Below are 24,181 nucleotides of genomic sequence, written 5' to 3'. Positions count from 1 at the left end.
TTTCACATTTAAAAAAATTTTTATTAATTATACTTTATTCACTTTGTATCCCCCCTGTAATTCCCTCCCTCCCTCCCCCTTCTTCACACATGCCCCTTCCCAAGTCCACTGATAGGGGAGGTCTTCCTTCTGATCCTAGTCTATCAGGTCTCCTCAGGAGTGGCTGCATTGTCTTCCTCTGTGGCCTGGTAAGGCTGCTCCTGCCTCAGGGGGAGGTGATCAAAGAGCAGGCCAATCAGTTCATGTCAGAAACAGTTCCCCTTACTAGGGAACCCACTTGGACCCTGAGCTGCCATGGGCTACATCTGTGCAGGGGTTCTAGGTTATCTCCATGAATGGTCCTTGGTTGGAGTATCTGTGCTATTCAGCAACAGTACTAAAAACTGCATGGTACTGGCATAGAAACCGACTGGTGGATCAATGGAATCAAATAGCAGACCCTGACATAAACCCACACACTTATGGCCATCTGATCTTTGACAAAGATGCCAAAACCATACAATGGAAAAAAAGATAGCATCTTCAATAAATGGTGCTGGTCTAACTGGATATCTACATGTAGAAAAATGCAAATAGATCCATACTTACAACCCTGTACAAAACTGAAGTCCAAGTGGATCAAAGACCTCAATATAAAACCAGACATACTAAACCTGGCACATGCCTTTAATCCCAGCAGAGGCAGGTGGATCACTATGAGTTCCAGACCAACCTGGTCAACAAAGCAAGTCCAGTACAGCCAAGACCACACAGTTAAACCAAAAGAAAAAAAAAAAAAAGATGAAGACACAAAAAATATTTTTAATACAAAAGGGTTTGCATATGTGGGTTAAGATGTTTGGAATGACAATGAAATCTAGAAAGGCTGTACAAGTTACAAAGGTCTAAGTTCTTAAAAATCTCTAAGGTCAAAGTTCAATCAGACTTCTACTTAAATCATTGGAACTATTGATCTGCTTTTGGTAACAGTTATAAGGATTGGCTTAAAAAAACAAAAAAGTACATCTCATCAAATACTATTTAAAATTGTTGGGTTTTTGCCAGGTTTTGTCTAAATGTTACATAGTGTGTAAAAGAAACAGACTGGTGAGGCTGACCTTCTGAGTGTCTCCTCTTTAGAGGCCTATACTAACGTAGCCAAGAGGGATCAAAAGACAGTCTTTTGCCCCTGCACTCTGTCATGGTTTGAATGGGAATAGCTCCCATAGGCTCGTACATTTGAATGCTTAGTCATCAGGGAGAGGTACGACTTGAGAAGGATGCTCTTATTAGGGTAGGTGAGGCCTTGTTGGAGAAAGTGTGTCACTGGGGATGGGCTTTGAGGTTTCAAGGACCTAAACAATGCTCAGGGTCTTTCTTTTTCTGCCTGCTGCCTTTGGATCCAGATGTAGAACTTTTGGCTTCTTCTCCTGCACCATGCTCTCTGCCATGAGGATAATGGACTAAACCTCTGAACCTATACATAAGCCCCAAGTAAATATTTTCTTTTATAAGAGTTGCAGTGTCACTGTTTGTTTGGAAATAAGACAAAAGCCATTTTTGGCAGAAATAAGGTTGAAATCTTTCCAGAATATATTTTTGTTCTCAATGGAACAACAAAACTTGCTCTTTTCTCACTTTTACAAAGGAATGAGTACATTTATATTTTCACATGTTTGTGCCAAACCAAATTTAAAAAATCTTAACTTTGACAGAAGCCTTTCCTCCTCTTGAACCCTCTCCCACATTTCATGAAGTAAAGAGTAACCATTCTAAGAGCTGTGAGTATCCAAACAATAAATGTCTCCATGAAACTATAGCTCTCATAAATAGCATTTTGTAGATATTATCTGCAACTTGACTTTTTACACTCAGAACTCAGTCATGGGGAGCTTGTTATTGTTCATACACATAGCCATTCCTAGTACTGTGCCAAAGATCCATTACATAATAAAATATGTTTGTCAAAGGCTTTGTACAGGCACAGCACATGGAGTTTTGGTTGATTTCCACAAGTGAGTTAAATATACTTGTTATTATTTATTTTTTACAAGGAAAGATTAAGGCTAACAGAGGCACTTAGCTAATTCTTCTAAGGTATACTGTGGAAAACAGTAGAGCCAGGATCAAGTAAGATGGATTCTTCCCTACACCATTTATAGGTGGGATCTTCTTTAGGAAGCGATTGGCTTATTAGATGTTTCTTTATGTTGAGTTGCTTAAGGTCATACCAAGGGTTTATTTGTTTGTTTGGTTTTTTTGTTTGTTTAGCAGGGTAGGCATGAACTCTACCAATGAGCTATAATCTATTCCAACTTTTTTTTCTTTCATTTTTTATTTATTTTTGAGATTATAACACAATTACATCATTTTTCTTTCCCTTTCCTTCCTCTAAGCCTTCCCATATGCCCCTCCTTGCTCTCTTTTAGATTCACTGCTTTTTTCATAATTGTTGTTGCAAGCATTTGTACAGACATAAACATTTCTAAATATACCCTGTGTGGTCTGTATGAGCTTACTTATAAGTGTTTTTTAAAATAAACTTGTCATGACATCCTAAAAGAAAAAAAAAAAGAGTTGCAGTGTTACCTCTTCACAGCAGTAGAACACTGACTAAGACACCCTCCAGGAAACTATGGGATGTCTCCTGGGGAAACATTGTTCTGCTGTTCAGGGAGGCCATGGAGACCTCATGTAACTAGTGTCTCGTCTACAAAGAGGAGGGTTGATCGAGATGAAAAACTTCTTCACAGTGAAACAAAGCCTCTGACTTACCTTTACACAGATGGAACCACCAGCAAAAGGAGGGCCAGAGGAGCCAACAACCCACCCCCGCCCCACAGCCCAACCTACTCCCGAGAAACAGAGCCTCAGCTGGCTTTGATAATAAAACAGGAAATCTATTAATTTTGGTCAACTACATGGTCTCAAACACCCAGCAAGATCATTGTTATGTTTCTTTAACAGTCCAAGGGACCACATTCCCTAGACAACAAACTTACACCCAAATGTGATATTATTGAGATCACTATATCTAATGATCTTCTCCTTGATAAAGATGTTGTCCAGATTCAAGGTACAGACCTTGGCTCAATTAAATACTCCCTAGAGTATCTGTGTCTGCCCATAGAGAAGGGACAGACTCTTGTTTTAAACTCAAAAAAATCAAATGATGGCTAAATTTCTTCTCCTCCCTCTCTAAAAGCCATCTGTGAGAGAGCTCACACTGTGATTCTAGACACTCCAACAGCTATCAAAGTGCCTAAAAGAAGCTCTCAAGTCAAGCCTTAGAGGTCAAAAGAAAAAACGAGGAGGGCTAACAGATGGATGCTCTGTTAGCATCCTAATGGGCTCTGATGTTGACACCTTTTAAAACCCTCTGTCTGGCTTCTCCCAGTTCCCTGCTAATAGCTCTTGCCTTCACTTTTTCCTCAAGTCTCTCTCTCTCTGGGAACCAGGCAAGGATTTCTCCCCACCCCCAACACACACATACACTTGAAGGTTATACAAATGAAACCACTGATGGACACTTGGGGTCTTTTAGATAGCTCCACTGGAGGGGTACCATGACTACCACACCTGACACCCCCATACATTTGGCAAAAGCCAATCAGTCATTGCCCAAGTTTTCATGAAAGCATTCAGGGATACCTCTTCAGAGGAGTGGATCACCAAAAGAGAAAGTGAAAATTGCCTAGGAAGTTTAAGGAGAAGAGATCTCAAAGAAAAGTAGCCAGTTTCTTCCTTTGCTAAAAAGCCAGGGATGTCCTCAGACATTTTATTTTACTGTGATAAAACACCTGAGGCTAGGTGCCACACATCTAAGAGGTTTATTCAGCTCTTAATTCTGGAGATTCAAGAGCATAGTTCTGCTGTAAAGCTCATGTTACATCAGTGATTCTCAAGCTGTGGGTCACAACCCCTCTGGGGGTTGCATATCAGATATTTTACATTATGATGTAGCAAAATTACAGTTATGAAGTAGTGACAAAAATAATTTCATGCAAGTGGCCACATGGCAAGGCAGGAAGCACAGGTCAGGATTGCTGGGTTTTCTTTCTTGCATTTTTTTTCTTTTTTTCTGTTTTTCTAACAACCAGTTCTCAAGAGAAATAAGCCAATCCTACAATTCTTCTTGAGATCACTATATCTAATGATCTTCTCTTGAGGGTTCCTGTGACCTTATTACCTCCCACCAGACCCCGTCTCTTCAAAGTTCTCCTCCCTGACAGAACACCACCATACTGGAGACCAAGCTTCTGTCTGCATAATGGGAAATTTAGTAAAGTCATTGTGTCTGGCGTGAAAGCCAAGTGTTTGGATTGTTTGAGGCACATCCAAGCCCTGAGGAAATCTTTTATATCTAATTGGTGACTATTTTCTGAGGTTTATGGAGATGTATTTCTGAAGAAGCTTTATGACCTTTGCATGACTTCAGTTACAAGACATTCCTGGCAAACCTGGAATTCTTGCCTTACTGAGCCCTGCAAATGGCGCACAATAAGGACTGAGAAGTGCGTGGGTCATGTTTCTTCAGGCAGCACATAGATCAGCGGCTCTGATGAGGAACTTGACTCAACTCTAAAAATAACTTTTGCGTATCAATCAATAAATGTGCTTCTACAAAGTTGCTCAGGGTTTCGTCTACTTGAGACTATTCCCCCTGCTGCTGCAAAAACCTTCAAGGCATCCTCAAGTGTCTCTCTTTGGTCATCCCTCAGAACTCCATTTACCAACTGGTCTGAGATGCTACCCTAAAGCCCCAGGGTTAAGATGTTGGCTAAATGAGAGGTCTAGGCCATCAGCACACACTTGAGAGGTCTAGGCCATCAGCACACACTTGAGAGGTCTAGACCATCAGCATACACACGTGAGAGGTCTAGGTGAGCACACACACACACTTGGTGGAGGCGATGGGAGGCCACTGTAAGGTTCCTTTCTCATGAAGTAAGCAGCCTACTCCAGCCTTGATGTTCTGATAGCTGACAAACTCAGGTTGGAATTACTACCCAAGCATGGTGTTGTAAGGTAAGACTCTTAGGGATGGTTGACGTATTTCTCCTGAGACTGGGTTACTTCTCACAGAAGTGTATTAGTTCTGACTAGAGTTACAGCAGGAAGACGGCCTACCCACAGCAGGGAGCCTAAATAAGAATCCGGAGCTTCACTCTGTTCAACATAGGCTGAGAGTATGTCACACAGCCCAGATGTTTGCTAGTCTGTGCTTATCTGTGAAAACCATCGAAGAGTACCAGGAATGTTGACTTGGCCTAAGAATAAATTTCAGTTGCCAAGTAAATTTGTAGCTATAGTATTTGTGAAGAAGGAGGATTCACTGTATTTTCCAATTATTGGGCAATTAAGTTTTCTTTCTTTCTTTCTTTCTTTCTTTCTTTCTTTCTTTCTTTCTTTCTTTCTTTCTTTCTTTCTTTCTTTCTTTCTTTCTTAAAATGCTGCCATGATCAATGTCATGCAGAAAGCTTCTTCTGGGAGGAGCATTCCCTTAGGAACTAGTGGGAGACTCGTAACTTTGCTGAAGCCTACTTAATTGTGCTAGTTCTTGGAGCAGCCTATAATTGTTCTTCCAGAGCCAGAGTTAATCAGCTTTCTGTTACTCTAACAAATATTTGAGATAGCGAACCTGTAAAGAGAAAAGGTTTATTTTATTTTTGGAAGGTTCAGTCCATGATTGATTGGCTGTTGCTTTGGGTCCTGTGGTGAGGCAGACCATCACAGCTGGGATGGGTAGTGGAGCAAACAGCTCAGCTCATGAGAAAAGACCAGACTGCTCTCCTACAATCCCAAGGAGGTGCTGACACCTAGCCCCACATCTTACAAGCTCCACCTCCTCCCAAAAGCACCAAGCTGAGGAGCAAGCCTTTTAACACAGGAGCCTTTGGGTGGCAACAGAGATCCCAGACCTCAGTGCTTTGCTACTCACAGCGGTTGGCATCAGCATCACGTGGTGGCTACCTAGAATAGCTGCCGAATCAAGTGTCCAGAATCTGGTTAAACAAAAGCCCCATCAATGCCTATCCACATTAAAATCTGAGCTTTTCTGTAAACCAAGGATTCACAAGCTTTAGCATCCGCCATCTTCCACTAGTTAGCTTTTTAAACACAGACGCCAGGACCTGCTGCCAGCATTTCTGACTGCAGAAAATGGAGCAGGCCTAGAATTTTCATTTCTGACAAGTTCTCGAGTACTGGTGATGATATTGGACACCAGGTGACATTTTTTTGAAGCACTACTTCGGCTGGTTCACAGTAAGACTCTTGAATCAATACTGTAAAGATGCTAATGCATCCTTGTGGAGGAAATACGTGGTTTACAACTGATCAAAAGAACGTCTTCTCACTTTGGAGCTGGGTCGAGCTAACTGGATTGATTCAATCTGTCTCTTTAGCAGGGGCAGGCAGTATGGAAGGTCAACTGAGAAACAGAGTGAGCAAAATTGTGTTTATTTCTTCTTATTTAGGCATATCCCACAAAAGAATCTATCACTAAGTCACTGTAAAACTTTTTATTGAGATTTTGTTTCATCAACTATATTTTACAATTATATACAGGAAGATATTCTGAGGGATTTTCTAGGAAAAGTGTTTTCTTTTCTAACTTTTCCAATGTGTTCCTGGTCTCTGACAAAGCCTTGGTTACTACTATTCAGGAAAAGATACTTCTTAAGAGCTCACACAGAAGCTCAAGTCCAGAACGTGGTTTATTCAAATGCCTGATTGCTCAGCACAGCAGGATTTGTGGGTACGAGCTATTTTAGGTAAGTCACCGTCATGCATTCACGTTGCTCGTGAGCCTGGCAAGCCTTCGACGTAAGGTCGTCTCCTGGACAGGCACTTCCTTGGAGTGTCTTCAGTTTTCTTCAATGGTCCCTTTTGCTTTGCAGTAATAAAGAGTTTCTTCTACCATCCCTCTTTACTTCCTTTCATTTTGTGTGGCTGGTGTGCATGTGTGTGTAAATGTTGGCATGTGTATGGACATGTGTGTATACAAGCGGAAGCCAGAAGATGACAATGGGTGTCTTCCTCAATCAGCATTTCCCACCTTATGGATTAGATTCTGCTGCTGTTGCTGCTGCATTTTATTTTATTTTGAGACAAAGTCTTTCTGTGTAGCCTGGCTGGCATGGAACTCACAGAGATCTGTCTACGTCTACTTTCCAAGTGCTGGGATGATAGGTGCATGCCACCACACCTGGCTAAGGTAGGATCTTAATATTCAACCTGGAGCTCATGACTTCAGGTAGTCTAGCTAGTCAGCTTGCCAGGGATCTCCCGCCTCCACTTCCCAACACTTCCTCTAACACTGGGATTAAAGGCATTATGTGGGTGCTGCAGATCTGAACTTCGGTTCTTATGTCACGGAACCAAGTCACCAGCCTTCCCCTTTTTACTTTCCAGAACTAGACCACAGCTTATTTCCCCCCACTCAGCATCTTATCTGAGTATGAATTGCATTCCCAGAAAAAAGAGCTCCCTAGGCTTTCCCCCCATGTGTTTTGTCCTGATTCTTTATGGACTACCAGACAGGAGCAGCTTATTCTGCCATTGCTCAAGTCTTTGACTAGCACACCGGTTCTAGGCTGACCACACCATACCCGTTTCAGTTGCCTGTAAAGTTTGCAACACTTCCCAGTTCCTGATCGTCAGCAGTTCCAAATGTGCCGATAAGGAGTAAGAGCAAGATGATGACTTTGGGACAGGCCCAGCAAGCACCTGGCATTTGCCTCTTGTTTTTAGCACTGTTGATGCTCTTGATGGTATTAGCCAGGACACTCATTTGCACCATTGTTGTATCAGAGACAGACAGAGGAAGAGAGAGCAGGGAAAGGGCTAGTCCAATGCTTTTAGAACCTCAGTGGATGGCCTTTGCTTTTAAAATCATCCCATGGGGTGCTGGAGAGATGACTCAGTGGTTAAGGGCAATGTCTGCTCTTCCAAAGGTCAGGGTTCAATTCCCAGTAACCACATGATGGCTCACAACCATCTATGCTAGGATCTGATGCCTTCTTCTGGCATGCAGGTATACATGCAGATAGAGCACTCATATACATAAAATAAATAAATCTTTAAAAAAATCATCCCATGGCCTTTTAAGTAGCAGGAAAAAAGTAACATACCAAAACTTTTTTTAATCAACGGTATAAGATCCAGTGGAAAGAAATCTTAGGCTAAGGGTGTGGTTCAGTGACAAGCATTTGACTGGCACACACAAGACCTTTGGTTTAAGCCCAAGCAACGTCACACACACACATGCACACAGACATGCACACTTCTTACCAATATAGATAACTTCCCCCCAAATCCCCCTGGAACGCATCTTCCTGCCTCCACTTCTCCAGTGCTGGGATTAAATACCACCACACTAGTTTACGGGGCTGGAACCTGGGGCTTCATGCAAGCGAGGTAAGCACTCTGCCAAGTGAGCTATATCCTCAGCTCCCTTCTTCGTTTCTGAGACAGAGCACTGGGTCTCTTTATATTCCCTAGAATGGCCTCTAACTCAAGTGCTATCTGCCTCTGTCTTCCTGAGTGACTATGATGTGAATAAACTATGGTCAGAGAAGAGCAGGAAATGATGATTGGAAAAAAAAATATTGGCTGAATAAAAGCATGGTAAAACCTAGAAAAGCCAAGTAAGTGTATTCCTTTCTCCAAGAAACCTAATCCATTCTTGAGGTCTCTAAGAATATTTAAAGGCACAAGCAATATAAAGCAAATGTTCAGTTATTTTTTTTTTCATAGATGAACAGATGGAAGGGATTCTACTCAAAATGGCAAGAGAAAAAAGATGGGGGTAGGGAGAATGTAGCAAAATAGTAAAATCTGTCTTCGTATTGGCTCTGGAGGCTTACCAGCTGCACTGTCAGGTGGGCATTTCCCAGAAGCTGCTCTGCAGGACAAAATGCAAGGAGAACATAACTGAGGTCTGGAAGTCATGATGGGAATAGCCATAGGTATGTTGCAGATGCTTCTCTTTAATCTGCATATGTACTTAAATTTGTTGTGATATGGGAAAAGAATTGCTGTGTAATTAGTAAACCGCTTACTCTTGCCTCAGTCAAGAGATTATTTTCCCTGGAAAATGCAGTCCCTGGCTTGTGTTTTGCTGTGCTTTATCTTACTAGACTCAATTACACATGGCTATCCACGCCTGCAGATAGTCTAATGTTCCCATTAACAGCAGGCCTGCCAGCAGCTAACAATGCAGGCACCGTGCCTGGGCTAACAACAAGCCTCAGTGGACTTATTTTGCAAATTGATCTCTCTTCAGCAATAGCAACTGTGACAGTCCCCTTTAGACTCTAAAACAGAATCTTTCTCAGTCTGGATTTTACAGCAGCTTCCTAGTTCCAGGTGAAAACTGCTCTCCTGGCTTGGCACCTGCCTCCAGGACTCAGCCACTGTCTCCTTGGGCTCTGGTCCCTGTGTCTTTCTTTTTCCTATCTTTCACTGTCAGCCATTTCTGCAGTCTCTCACCCCCAATCAACTCAGTCTTTCGCTTCTCCAACCTTTTTGAAGCCAGAGTTTCACCAAATTGTCTTCTTAGACTTGTCAGTTCCATCACTGCCCCAGTCCAGGGTGTCGCTGGAGACAATCAGCATCCATCTGTAGAAAGCCCTGCATTGTTGGTTTGTTTTTTTTTTTTAAATCTTTTTACACAATTAAAATTACAGTTACTGGGCACTTTCTCAGGGTTGCCCTGTAGCACACAATCAGCTTTTGAAAGAAGATAGCTTTTTATCATGCCGCCTCACAGAAAAGGACTGCTGCTAAAGGGGCCAACACACAAATCCTTACAGCTGGTAACACCAGACACCACAGCCTGGCAAGGAGCACACACTTGGGAGGTGGAGGAGCAGAAGATCAAGGTCACCACAGCTTGGTTTTGAAACCAACCTGAGATACATGAGATATTTGTCTCAAACAAACAAAAACAAAAGAAAAAAGACATCAGCCTTCTCTGCTTGACAACTGCACATATTAAAAAGATTGAAAGAAGAATTCTAGACTGGTAAAACAAACAGCAAAGTGAAAAGAGCTCTGGGGTTTGTGAGGTTTACGTATTACGATGTGTGCGTTGAGCGGAGGGGTGCTTGCTTTTTGAAGAACGTGTGGAAGTCAGAGGTTGACGTGGGGGTGCCCTGAGAGATCTCAGCTGAAGGCTGCTCTCAGCTAGACTGACCAGGCAGGGAGCTTAGGGAACTGGCTGCCACAGCACAAGGGTTACAGCTTTGTTTCCGTGAACCCAGCTTGCGTGTGTATATGTGGGTGCTGAAGATCTGAACTCGGGCCCTACTCATTGAACCATCTCTCCAGATTTACTTATTTTTAAAAATACAACTGATTTTTTTTTTTTTTTTCTTGAACAGGAGCTACAAGTTCAAGACACTAATCCAATAACCAACTTGATATTTGGGGAAATACAAGAAAATAAAATTTCAAAAGCCAGCAACTATTATGTAAAATAATATAGTTTTATTTTTACAGAGCCCAATCCTACTATTTATGGATTTAATGAGCCTTTATTTTCTTGCTTTCAGTGTTTACTGTTTAAGCCTCAGCTGGCTTAAAGCCACAGGCTCTTTATGGCATTTCATACAGACACGCCGTTTTACTGTATTCTCATTCACTCCTGTCCCCCACTGATCCTCCATCGCCCTTACAGTCCTCTCACTGATTCTCTCCCTCCATCCTTGCTTTCTCACTTTTAACATGAGCTAAAGAATAGTAGAAGATGGAGCAACATGGATGGAGAGAGCCACACATCATAGTAAAATGCTTAAACACTCTAATCATAATTAAACTCAAAATGAATGGGTTCATTTATTTAGATTGACGAATTTCACTTGAGAACACTAAACATATCAAAGAAAAGCTGTAATCCATACAGCTTCCAAACTGGGGGTGCTGACCCCCACTTCTCCTCAGTCCACACCTGACCCATCAGTGTAAAGGAATCTTTCTTTCGAGTTCAACAGCAGCTGAATCAAAGACATTTACACTGGGCATGCCCAAAGACTGCAAGGTCATATTTAACCCTTACCCTGTTTAGGTCATAGCGGTTCTCAATCTGTGGGTCACGACCCCTTTTGGGGATCGAATGACCCTTTCACACGAGTCACGCATCACAGGTCCTAACAGTAGCAAAATTACAGTCATGCAGTAGCAACAAAATAATCTTATGGTGGGGAGCCACTAGGACACGAGGAAGAACTGTATTAAAGGATCATAGTGTTATGGAGGCTGAGAACCGCTGGTTTAGGAGGACGTCCCTGGGCAAGTGTGATATTCATTTATTTTTTTTTTTTCTTGCTTGGGCTCTACCTGAAACACTTATCACTGCTCTCAGCAGCAGCAGCTTCCCATGGAAAGGACTAAAGTGAACCTGGACTTTAACCAGGGTGCCTCAGAAACGGTCATTTGCTTGTTAAAACACAGCCATCAGGAAGGTAACTGCTCTGCTGGGGACGGTCAAACCGCATGCAGGCCTTTCACACTCAGTTCACGTCTTCCTGTACTGTGTCACTGTGTTGTCACAGATAAACAAAAAGACACACTTATTTTTAAAAGTCCATCTTCTAAAGAGCATGTGAATGGTAAGAGAGGACATAAAGTGAGTCATTTTTTTTCTAGTTTTAACTCTGTCCTGGGCTTTTTAATTTTTTGTGGTAGTAAGTATATAAAAATATAATTGGTAGTGAAAGTGTTACATCAAAGCTTCAGAATGGTTACTCTAACTGTAAAGAAAATTACTGAAACATACAGACTCTTGCCTGAGTAACTACATTAACCTAGCTGCATCGTGGTTTTGCATGCAAGTTCTTTTCAATAAAGTGATTTTTAATTTTTTAAAAGTACTTTAATATAAGTAACTATTGAGATAAAGGAAAAAGGTAGGGGAATGTTTCAAGATAGTATGTTTGTAAAACTCGTACTATGTGTGAAAATCAAAAGAAGCTTAAGTGTCTGTCCTACAGCCTACACTGGTGGTCCTCTACCTGGTCCATTGAGGAACTGGGACCACCCACCCTCTTTAGCCATAGCAGTGATACAATGAGTGCTCTCTCTCACATACACACTCATTCCCATACATACTCATTCCCATACACACTTTTTCATACCTCTCTCCATCACCTCCCCTCACCAAAAGCATCCTTTATAATAGACAGTATTTATGGAATGCTAAACCAATAAATGATAAATGATAAACCAAGGGTTCTAGCTCAGAGCAACAAATCCCTCTTCTCCCTCTTACTCCCTCCACTCTCCCTTTCTCTCTTCTGACTTAGCCTCTGTTTAATCTCTTTGAGGAGTTAATATCTGAAAAAAATCCAATTCAAGTAGAAAAGACACTACTTTTCCTTTACTCTACCCTAGACCTTTCTAATCTCTCCTCATGTTTATTTTCCTCCTTAAAAACATTTATTATGCTGTGTGCAGTGGCTCACATGATCCCAGCCCTCATGGAGGCAGAGACAGGCAGATCTCTGTGAGTTCAACGCCAGCCTGGTCTACAAAGTGAGTTGACAGCCAACGGTACACAGAGAAACTCTGTCTTGAAAAAAACAAACAAACCAAAAACAAAACAAAAAAAAATTATCATTAAATAGTTTATTTGCCACTTGTCTCCTTCCATTGGAATAAAATAGGCCCCATGAGGGCAAGTCTTTTTTGTCTCCTTTATTCTTTGCCACACAATGGTACGTAAAATATATACTAGACATTCAATAAATGTTTGTTGATTAAATAAATAAATAAATAATTTAATTTATGACAACACTTCTATACCTGCCAATACTGCTTGGCTCATTCTCTTTTCTATAATGATTTCTCTACCACCCCTTCAATCATCCTCTCCAGCCCATAATATTAGCCCTTGATCTTCTTAGGGTTCTTCTTGCTAGCTACATCTACACTAACAGTCTGGACTCCATGATTATCTAAGACATGATAATCCTCTTTAACGCCACCATCTTATCTTCCCCTGCACCTGCTGTGCCAACCCCCTAACCCTATATTCTTACAATTACTTACTTTATTTTTTTTTCTAGCCCAGAGCAATATTAGAAAAGATCTGCAAGTCATGCTAGAGTAGATCAGTAAAAAGTCACAGTGCTACCCAACTTGAATCCACGGTACATAAAAGAAAGATTATGAGTAAGAACTAGAGCTGACAACTAAGCACTACATACATTCTCTGGTATCTGTGACTGAGTCAGAAGCCTTTCGTCTCAGCTGCAAAATGAGAATAGTATTTACTTTGTATGATGAGGATTATATTTAAATGAGATAATATACACGAAAGCTCTGAAAAGGTTTATAAGCATGTGCTAACACCGCCTGTGACTGCCTTCACTTTATGAATTGCTGTATGAGTGTGAGTGGCCTTAATTGCTTTCTTTCTTCCTTTCCAGGCCAGAATTCTGATTTCACTCATCCTTTGTCCTCATTCAGAAGCAGCTCCTCTCTTCTTTCCTGAGACTAACCCTACAATTACCCACACAAATAGTTTCTAACCCTGTCTACACATTATAAGCAGCAGAGGAACTTTCAAATGTCTAAACTATGACTAAACTATGGCTAGGCCAATTCAATATGAATCTCTGGGAATGGAAGCAATACATGAGGTCTTTTTGTTCTTGTTTTATGAGACAGGGTCTCATGCAGTTAAGGCTGACCTCAAAGTCACTATGTGTTAAGGATGGCCTTGAACACCTAATCTTTCTGCCTCTGCCTCCCAAGTAGGATTTCAGATGCAAACACCACATGCAGTGGTACTTTGTTTTTGAAAGTTCCTTGGCGGAATGCCAAGACAAGTTATCAGGGGAAAGAGTATCCTTTTTAAGAACAACTGGATATCCATATTCTAAAGTGACGTTGAATCCCTTTCTTACACCATATTGAAAAATTAACTAAATTTTGAGCTAAAAACATAAAATGTCTACATGAAAACTTAGGCATGGACCTTAATAACCTTATAGGAGAACATTGCCTTTGATATAACACCAAAAGCACAAAAAAGAAAAAAAGAAATTGAACTTCATAAAAACTTAGTTTTTGGTATTCATCACCAAGAAAAAGACAAACCATAGCATATGAGAATATATTTACAAACTGCTGAGTTTTATACAGCTTGTATTTCAGAGAACATAAAGTACTCTCATAAATTGATAATAAAAACATAAATGACTAATTTTTAATATATGCAATGGGTCTGAACAGACATTTCTTGAAAGAAGATATGCATGTGACAGGAAACACATCAAAGATGCTCAACATCCTTAGCCCCTAGGGAGATGTCAACAAAGGCCCAACGAAATGCTTCTTCAGGCCGACTAGCATGACGATCAGGACATGACAGGTAATAGCTGCCACTTCCCGGGACATGGAGAGATTTGGACTCTGGTGTGTTGCTGATGGGAACGTGCAATGGTACAGGCAACTTAAAAAGCAGTTCAGCATCTCCTCAAATGATTAGTAAAAAGTTATCACGTGACTCACCATTTCTATCCCAAGAACAATGGAAAGATAGGCAAAAATTTGTACATAAATATAAAAAGCAGTAGGATTCCTACTAGCTAAAAGTAGAAACAGCCTATGCCCATGAACAGATGAATGGGGAAGTAAAGTGTTTTAACTATGTACACTTCATATTATTTGACAACAAAACAGATGAAGGACTGACGCATGTAAATCAAGGATGAACACTGAAAAAAGTGAGAAAAGCTGATTACAAAAGACCATGCATCATATGACCTCATTCATTAGAAATGTCCAGAACAAGCAAAGAAACATTAAGAAGGGAGTTTGATTAGTGGTTGCCTGGTGCTCAGAGACGATGAGAGATGAGAAGTGGTTGCTAGTGAGTGTGTGGCTTCTTCTTTGTGATAATGAAGCTATTATAAGGTTGACTGTGGTCATGGTGAACCACTCAATAGTGGAAATAGAGGAAAAGAGGAAAAATGAGAAGAAAGGGGAGGGAAAGAGGAAACTTGTATGATGAATTCTAATGTCAAAGTCAATGTCTAATTTACCTTCTAGATTTCTTGGGAGTAAAAATTGCATCTTCTAAAACCTTGGCTCCTCCATGTCTTTTTTCAGAATAATAATTGACGTAGTAGGAGTGTGATATCTTTTTGAATAACTTTTTTTCCCTTCAACCAGCAGAGTGTTCTTAAGCAATTCTCTTTAATTTTAACAACAACAACAAAAAAATATAAGTATGGTACTACACCACCTGGGAGATTTGATCATCTTGGCTTTCTTAGGTCATGTGAGCTCCTCATGTGATTAGTGAGCACACAGGGGAAGGCAAGTAGATAGTGCAAACCAAGCTCCCCGGTTCTGCCATCCAAGTTTGGTTGTTGTATTACACACCCATGGATGTGGCCTCTTGACCTTGGGAACCACTGCATTGCCAGCTCCCTGGGACATGACTGACTTTGTTTCCTAAATAAATTAATTCCTGCTCCTGGATTGGTTTCAACTTTTAGACAGAAAGGCATCTGTTGATAATCTCTGATACACAGTATTTTATTGTTTGATATTAAACAATTAAGAGTTATTGTTTTATCCCACAAGTATGCTATACATGAAAATAAACATATTCTGGAACATAGCCACGAGGAGTGGGGATGGTAGAGTTCTATATCCATTCTGTACCATAGAGGAACGATTTTACTTCAGTAAAGCTCTGTGTGGGCTAAATATCCTTCACAGAAATAAAACTCTGATCTGATAAAATATGCATAAAGGCAGAGTCTAATGAACATTTCTCAAAATGGTTTTTGACTGCATAAATATAATTTTTTTTAAAGGTTAAGGATTTGGTCTTCTAGTAGACTTCAACAACTTAATGTATCTTTGGAAATGCAACAGAGTCTTGGCAGGATACAAAAAAGAAAAATGCTGCAATATATTGAGATCTTTTAAAGTATAGGGAATTGTACCTAAAATAGCATCAGATGTGTTCAACTCAGCAAATAAAACCAACAAAACATAAAACTACAATTACCTGGGCAATAGGCAGAGGGTTCCCTTCTGCACCTCTAAGGCATTAAAATACACAGAAAAAAAAACAAATGAGGCCACTCAATCTTACTTTGAGAAAAAAATAAAATATTTCAGTTTCCAGTATGATAATTTTTAAAATGAAATGTATGTTCATTTGAAAATTAAGAATAACTCTTCCCCCTAAATAATCCATAAAAGAATGATCTGAAAGCTAACATGAGAGCTACAACTTAGAACCTCTGCTTGAGACGAAAAACTCAAAACTAAGCATGACAAAGATATGGTAGCATGACAAGAAATGATGGCTCGTTCTCTCTCTCTCCCTCCAGAAGGAAAAACCAAAGGCACAGTTCAGAGTAATATATCAGTTGCTCAAAGTTGGGCTCAGGGACTACCTTGGGCAGAGCACATCTGTTTTCTTGAATGTCCTCAAAATAAACCTGAGCACTGGAAAACAGCTATGGATACTTCTTGTTAAAACTATAAACAAATTATCAAGCCAACTTTATATGTGGAAGACATCAGAACTTTCCCCCACTTCCAAAACACAGTGCAGTAAACTTTTCAATTGGAAGTTCACCTTAGAAAATACTCAGTTGCATATCTTTACAAAACGGTTCTGGAACACTGGAAGAAATAACTTCATTAGCGATCCTTAACAAAATAATTATTCTTACAATTTAAGGATAAGTCCTGCTTAGCCTTCAATGCAGATTTTTTTGGGTATCAAAATGATATAAAAAAAGAGCAACAAACACGTACAGGTATATGCCAACTGCTCTCATCAGAAAAGCTTTTGGAAAATGGTTGAACGAGAAGTATTTATCTTCCCATATTGCAAACACAAGATATTGACTGTTACACGATTATGAAACAAAGGCAAGGTGAAGGGTGAGACACGGTAGAAAGGACAGCAGCACGGAGACCAGCGCAGGGCAAGTGAGAGCCTGCTCCGGCTTGCCGGCCCCACTTTCCGCAGCTCCTTCCTGGTAATCTCCAAGGCTCCCCCAACCTATCCACATCCTCTTGAAGGGAACTGAGTTTCCCTTTAAGACAAACCAAGCGAGCATCCGAAGGTAACGTGCAGAACCGTAATCGAAAAATGTCCATGTCTAGCGTCTAGCAGGCAGACAAGGAAAGAAACAACCAGCTGTCAGTCGCTGAGCTCTGCGGGGATTGGGGGGTTTCAGGTTTCCTTCGGCCTTTTTTTGTCTCTCTCACCTTGTCTCCACCTCGATAATATCAGTTTTCTAATAAGCCTAAAGCACAAATAAATTCTCTATCTGTCCTTGTGAGATACATGCTGACGAAACAGGAAAAGAGTGTAATACTCACAACAATGAAGAATTCCTACACATGCTGTTCCGTTTTCTCGCTTTAAAAAGATGGAAGGTTAATCTAAAGAGCCTTGCAGAATTGGAAAAATAAGGGGGAGGGGATTCTACCCACACAATCCTCTGGCCCACCGCAAAGGAGCTCAAAGCTTGCTGACGTCACACATTCATGAATGGATGTAAATTGGGCTGGTTTAGGATTCCGCACAGACTTGGAGGCGGTATGTGCTGTGAAGGAAAAGGTTGGGGGGAGGGAGAGGGAGGGCCCAGAGTTTACCCAGCCAATAGGCTTCAGGCAGGTAGAGCCAGCCCTCTTTTAGAATCTGGTCACAGAATAAACAGAGCCCGCCAATCAGACATCTGTCACAGCCTTAAACTAGACCAGCAGAGCTGCAGCAGCAGCAGGAGAGAGAGACAGAGACAGAGAGTGAGACACAAAGAGACAGAGAGATACAGAGAGAGACTGAAAAAGAGAGACAGAAGAGAGAAGGAGCAGGGAGTGAGCAAAGCTATGGTAATCCTAAAAACATTGTTCTTGCTGTTGAATGAAGGGGTCAAAATAGAATTTTGGAAGGATCAATAACCCCAAAGATAAAATAATCCTTTATTCACTAAAGCTATTTCTGTTAACCCCATTTCTTGATGTTTAGTAACATGCCTGATGTAATAAAAAGAAAACAAAGAGAATTACTCCCTAAAATTGGTGACAAGTCACCATGCACACACCCTACAACACAATTTGGGATATCAGAATAACAGGGCAAGGATGCATGTAATAATCTAAGATGGCATTATGTAAACTGGATCGCTTTTTATCACAATGTGTCACTGACCTTTGTGATGTATCAAAAGTGGGAGAGGGGTAATTTACTGTTAGATTTACATAATGTCAGCATTCCCTCATTGATTTTATTTAATGTCTGATATTCAGTTACGGCAAGGCTCTAAAAGGACTCTTGGAGCAAAATTTGACTTCAGTATAGAATCTTAGCAGCAGAAACAGCCATGTTTACTCGTTAAATGGGTTATTTAATCTTTTCATTTGTAAAAGTTGTATCCAGTGGAGATTAATGTAACCATCTTCCCCCTAACACTGACCATCACTTTTTGTATTTGGAAAATGGTCCCAAATCCTTGAACCCAGAACAGAGGCGCTCATTATAAGGTCTCTGCTGTGAGGTGTCTAGCGGCTCAGGAGCCTTCACAATGGAGGTGCGTTCTAGTGCTCAACAAGATGCCTTGTACAACGGAGAAGGGAAGTGTTGTTTGTTACCCAGAGACTTTCCACTATTGTTTTATATAAGGAATAGAATACCAATGGCAAAGAGGGTCAACAGATCTCTGTAAAGAAGTTTGTAAACTATCACTGTGGGGAAGATAGACCAAAGAAGCTTATCTATGCAAGTTAGGAGTGCTTACGGGAGTATACAAGTATTGCTAGCAGGCCCTGTGTACCACGAAGACTATGCCAAATAGCCATTTAACTAAACTAACTTCAGGATCATTAAATGGGAAGAAGATGAAGAATATGCACATGCATTTCTTTTAATAGCACTCAGAACCAGCAAGAATACAATCAAAGGGCTAGAGGGATGGCTCAGTGGTTAAAAGCACTGACTGTTCTCCTAGAGGACCGGGTTCAATTCCCAGCACCCACATGGCAGCTCACAACTCAGTAACTCTAATTCCAAAGGATCTGACACTTCACACTAATACACACAAAATAAAATTAAATACATTATTAAAAAAAACAATACAATCAACCTTCCAAACCTCCAAAAGATTTTTCTCTTAAAATTACACAGACTAACAGAAGGAATTGACAGTCCACACGGACTTACTGTGCTCTGTGTCAGTAAGATCACCAACCAATACAGCAAGCTATCTGTATTAAAAGTATGTGGGTTTTACATGTTAACTGTATCTGAACAAAGCTGTTTTAAAAGCCAGCTGGCTCTTCTCCAGAAGCTGCCACAGTTAAAGCAAGGGTCAGGTAACAGCAATATTATATCATGTGGTAAAGTAAAACTAGATGGCTGTATGAGCTCATCACTTCAGCCTGGTGAACTCTGCCTGCATTAGGATGCTTCTCTGAACCACAAAACCATCAACTGAGCCAGCAAAGAGTCCTCCGGGTCAAACAGCGTGGGAAGTCATCTATCGAAACTATAGAAGATGTAGACATTATTCTCAGAAAAGGTCATTGTTTATGGAGAAAAGGAGAGAGGAAGGAAAACATATAAAGGTGTACACCATCTAAGAGGATCTGCTGTAGTGACAGGAATACATTGCCATGGTCACCAGTGCCAGGAATGCACAGATGTGGTCACCACGAGCGGCTAACTGTGTGAAATGTGCCTGGTGTGCTTGAGGAACCGAACTCTTAGGTTTTAATTAATTTAAATTTAAAAATAGTCCCATGTGGCTAATGGCTAACATCCAGTGCAGTCATCTCTAAAAACATCAGCTGAATCCCACCACCACAGCAGTTTTAAACATCAGCATGCGGACAAGCATGGAGTGCTACACAGCCGTTAAAAGATGAGCGGGATCTTTCAAGAACCAAATTAGCTCCTTCAGGTTTCAGTAATGACTAGAAGATCTCTTTACGTAAGAACATTTTAAAAATTCATTAGTAGATAAAATCTAAACATAGAAACCAAGTTGCATTTTTTTGCTATAAAAATATGAGCTGTTTTAGTTTTTGTTCTTTGTGAAAAGTGTGTGTGTGTGTGTGTGTGTGTGTGTGTGTGTGTGTGTTAAAGAAAAATGGCTTGTTAGAAAGCTAGAAACTAAGGCAGGTCCTAAGGACCAAGACTCAGTGGCTGCTTCTGATAAAAAATATTAGAAAAAAAAAAAAAAGAGTACAGTTACTTCAAATACTGATGCATGTAGACTCAGAATCCTCCCCAGGTATTAGAGTGCAGTGGTCAAAACTGGCAAAGAGATCCAGGGACCACTCTGCCTGGCTGCCGATCACTCATGGGAATCTAGAATGCCTGAACTTGAATTTTCTCCTTCATAAAAAAAAGAAAAGGTCTCTAGGAGGCTATACCATGTATCATGTGAACATTAACTAAAACAGCTCATATAGGGCTTAGTACAGTCATCAGCAGATGGAATGCAGTGCTGTATCAGTAGCTGGTTTGTTGTTACTCAAATACCCCGGACTCCTTCACCGCTTTAGAAGAGAAGTTTCAACAGCTACTCAGGTACACAAAACAAAATTATAGAAAGAAATCACTATCTCCATTTTTCTATAATAAAACTTGAACAGATACATTCTGGAAAAAATATATATATTGAAAATGCTCTACTAATTCAGAAATGCTGGTCTGAACTCTCCACTCCTGTCTCTGAATGTTAACCCTATCCTAACTACCTCGTTTCCAAAGCACAAGCTTCATTAATCAACAAGAGAATTTTAATATTCAAAGACCTTGGCAAGCTCTTCAGTTTTGTTTGCTTACTACCCATTAGATAAAGAAAGTCACTTTTTAAAAATAACCAAGGAAAAAATGCCTTTCTAAGAATCACTAGACTATTCTTGTGTTACGAGCGACTGTTCCAAAGTTATAATGCTCTAACAGTTACCAGCATGGATCATCTTGGCAGAATCACTGTCACTCAGCCCATGGTCTCATTTTTATTAAAAAAAAAAAAAAAAAAAAAAAACGTTATAAGGAAGACCAAATTGCTTCTTTGAGGGACATCATCTTGCACGGTGCCTCCCAGAAAAAGATCTCAGGCAAGGGATTGGTACTGCAGCTTAATAGCAGGGAAACGTTTTCTGTTCTTCAGGAATTAGACTCCCGCATTTCAGGTGAGTGCAGTATAACTGCATGAATTGCCAGCTCTGCCCCTGTAGCTGGATGATCAGAGCCTGTTTATGTCTAACCTGCCTTTGTAACTAGCACTTTGCTTGCTCTTACTTGTGTTGACTATCCTCCAAACATCAATTTGTACAAATTTCATGATAAGCACTTCAAATGATCGTGAGTATAATTTTAGTATTAAATATATAATTGTGAACATTCAAAGTTAAAAACCTCATGTAGGTAAAGTCTACAGTCATTTTTATGATTAAAGAAGCCCTTTAAATGTATGCAGAGTTATGGCAAACTTAGAAGAGTAACATTAGTTAACTTGATCTGAACTCTGCAATATTTTTTCAGAGGATAATAAAATGCCAAATCAGCTGTAGAACAGATTTTTTTTTTTGTAACACTATATGCTATCTAGACAAATCTTAGTGGCATAATGAAGTTTTAATAAGCATCCCTACCAAAGGAGTGCTTATTAATGAAAGATGTAAGAATTCTGACTGATAATGCAAACACACCGGAGCAAATGGTTTCTCAGATGATCAAATATTTAGCAACCTCAAAATACATCATCCATAATACAAATTGTGGGGAGGTGCCATAACCAAGCTTTCAGAGGTCTAAAAATACTGCCTGGAACTTTAATGGAAACACTTTACACTCCAAAAGAGCACAATGAAACTGTTACTGTGTGCATGGCATCACCTAGTCCACCCATTCTCTAGGCTGGACACTGGGGTTAAGGACAGAGAAACTGAGAAGTTACTTCCTGAAACCTGGTGCAAAAGATGCAACTAAACTAAAGTCCTGCTTAACCTTGCTGGGTGTGGTGGTGTGTATACCTCTAACTCCAGCTTTTGGGAAGTGGGAGCAGGCAGATCATAGGTTCAAGACCAGGGAGATCTAAGTATAAGGTAACATTCTCACTCTAAGTGGAGAAAAGATGAAAACAAGAGGCAGCAGATACTTTCCTTTTCCATTTGGGTTTGGCCCTTTACCATCTCTCCTCCCACTTTCAACCTATTGATTCAGATGAAACCCACTTAGGGTTCAAAGAGTGAGCAGTGGCACAAGTCTGGCCACCCCATGTCCTCAGTCATGGTTACTGAAAAAGGACAGACACACGACAAAGGTCAGCCATGTGATCAATGAAAACTATCAGATCCAACCCAGGCTGTTCATCAAAACTATTGGAAACACTTCAAAAAATTAGGATACTAGTTCTAAGGTCAACATGAACAGAGAGCTATTGTCTCTGTCCATACAAAGGGCAGACGAGGATATTACATGCAAAGCCAGATTCCCGACAACAGAGACAGAGCATCTAAGAGACGTGTCTGAAGTGTCTCTTTTCAGTACCTACCCACTCCACAATCCAACCAATCTCTCCCTCCCAACTTCATTAAAAAAAAAAAAAAAAGCTTAAACCAATTTGATATCGGTTTCTGTCACTTGCCAAAAAAGACCGCAGCATAATGTTCTTGACTTTGTACTTACTCCCTCACACTCAATGAGGACAATTAAAATCAGATCCCCTGCGCCAGTCTCTCTAGTTTTTCTCTGTGTAGCCTTGGCTGTCCTGGACTCACTCTGTAGACCAGCTGGCCTAGAACTCACAGAGATCTGCCTGCCTCTGCCTCCCCGAATGTTGGGATTATAGGTGTGTGCCATGCCAGAGCCTCTTTCTTAACAATAATTATCTCTATATTCTTGTAGATCAACCTTCAAGATCTGTTTTCTAACACCCTGCATTTACATTTTATTTTGGCTTTGACATCAGTGTTCAGTATTCTCCACTCAAGAGAAGGCTCTAACCTTGATTAATATTCTTTCTTCTTTCCCCACCCCCTTTTAAATAAAGCCTTTTTATGCTGCCCAGGCTGATGTCAAGCTTTGTGCGCCAGGTAACTGTCCTGTCCCGGCCCCCCACCTGGCTGTGGCTGCGAATACGCACCAGAACATTCCTTTGGATATGTGACATTAACCTCTATCCTCACCACACAAGGCCACATATGAACACACAGAGCTATAATTCCTCTCTACATCTCTATACTGCATGCCTTTCCCATTGTTTGTTCTTGTAAGACCAACAGATTTACCTTTGGATCTCTCTCTATTCAAATAGGTTATAAAGCCTTCTTTTTCCTAGGATCCTTTTCCTGACACTGAGTTTAATGCCAATTCTCAATGCTTTGTCTGAATAGCCACTTAATGGCTTCTTTCTTCTAAGACTAGTCTACATATGCTGTAGGAATTTTAGCCAAGGAAAAATATTAGAGAGTGGAGACTCTACCAACGAATTTTGTGTCATAAGCAAAATATGTTTTTATCACTTACCAACTTAAATTATCTGTATCACTAGCTCTTCCTTTGGTAGCAAGAATTGTTATGGAACACAATGCTAACAGAGCTATAAATGATCACGTTTTACTTATATTTTACACATTGTGCTAAAAAGCCACTGTTCCTAGTTAGCTTCAACTGCCAACTTGTCACATCCTAGTCATCTCTAGGAATCTCAACAGAGGGATCCTCCAGATCTGGTTGGCCTATAGCCATGTCTGTGAAATACTGTCTTGACAGATGGTTGATGTGGGGAGGGCACAGCCCACTGTGAGCAGTTTCATCCCTAAGACAGAAGAGGGAGGGAGCCAAACTTTGATAATCATAAAAACATTGTTCTTGCTGTTGAATGGAGTCAAAATGGAATCTTGGAAGGATCAATAACCCTAAAGTGAGGTTAGAGCAGGTGTTTCAACAACCGTGCCCATGTGTTTTAAGAGGAAACAGCAATCCATGGAGGAAATATATGAAAACCAAAGATGTTCATATTCAGCCTCACAAGAGCTCTGAGGAAGCGAGGGAAGGCTCGGATCTGCTTTCCCTAGTCAAGACAACAGTCTGTTCTAGTGAGTTGCTTGTCTCTGCCATGTGGATGTTTGTCCTTACACAAACACACCCTATCCTTATGCTACAGTGGGCTCTGTCACTCCCAGTTTGCACTGCCATCCT

The 24,181-nt window shown here is 40.6% G+C and overlaps 1 protein-coding gene across 6 annotated transcripts in view; it reads right to left on the bottom strand.

Annotated features, from left to right (window-relative positions):
• The window catches only part of Map3k13 (mitogen-activated protein kinase kinase kinase 13), a 147,659-nt gene that overhangs the window by 78,559 nt on the left and 44,919 nt on the right, over positions 1–24,181 (bottom strand). The window contains exon 1 of one of the 6 annotated variants that reach the window (XM_021658070.2): positions 17,347–17,559. The exons of the other annotated variants lie outside the window; for them this stretch is intronic. The gene's annotated coding sequence lies outside the window, so the exon portion shown is untranslated. Of the gene's footprint in view, positions 1–17,346; positions 17,560–24,181 lie in introns of those variants that run through there. 6 annotated transcript variants of the gene reach the window in all.

Source organism: Meriones unguiculatus, chromosome 17, assembly GCF_030254825.1.
Source record: "Meriones unguiculatus strain TT.TT164.6M chromosome 17, Bangor_MerUng_6.1, whole genome shotgun sequence".
NCBI classification, from domain to species: Eukaryota; Metazoa; Chordata; class Mammalia; order Rodentia; family Muridae; genus Meriones; species Meriones unguiculatus.
The sequence above is the reverse complement of the archived record's forward strand: the minus strand, read 5'-3'. Positions and strand labels throughout refer to the sequence as shown.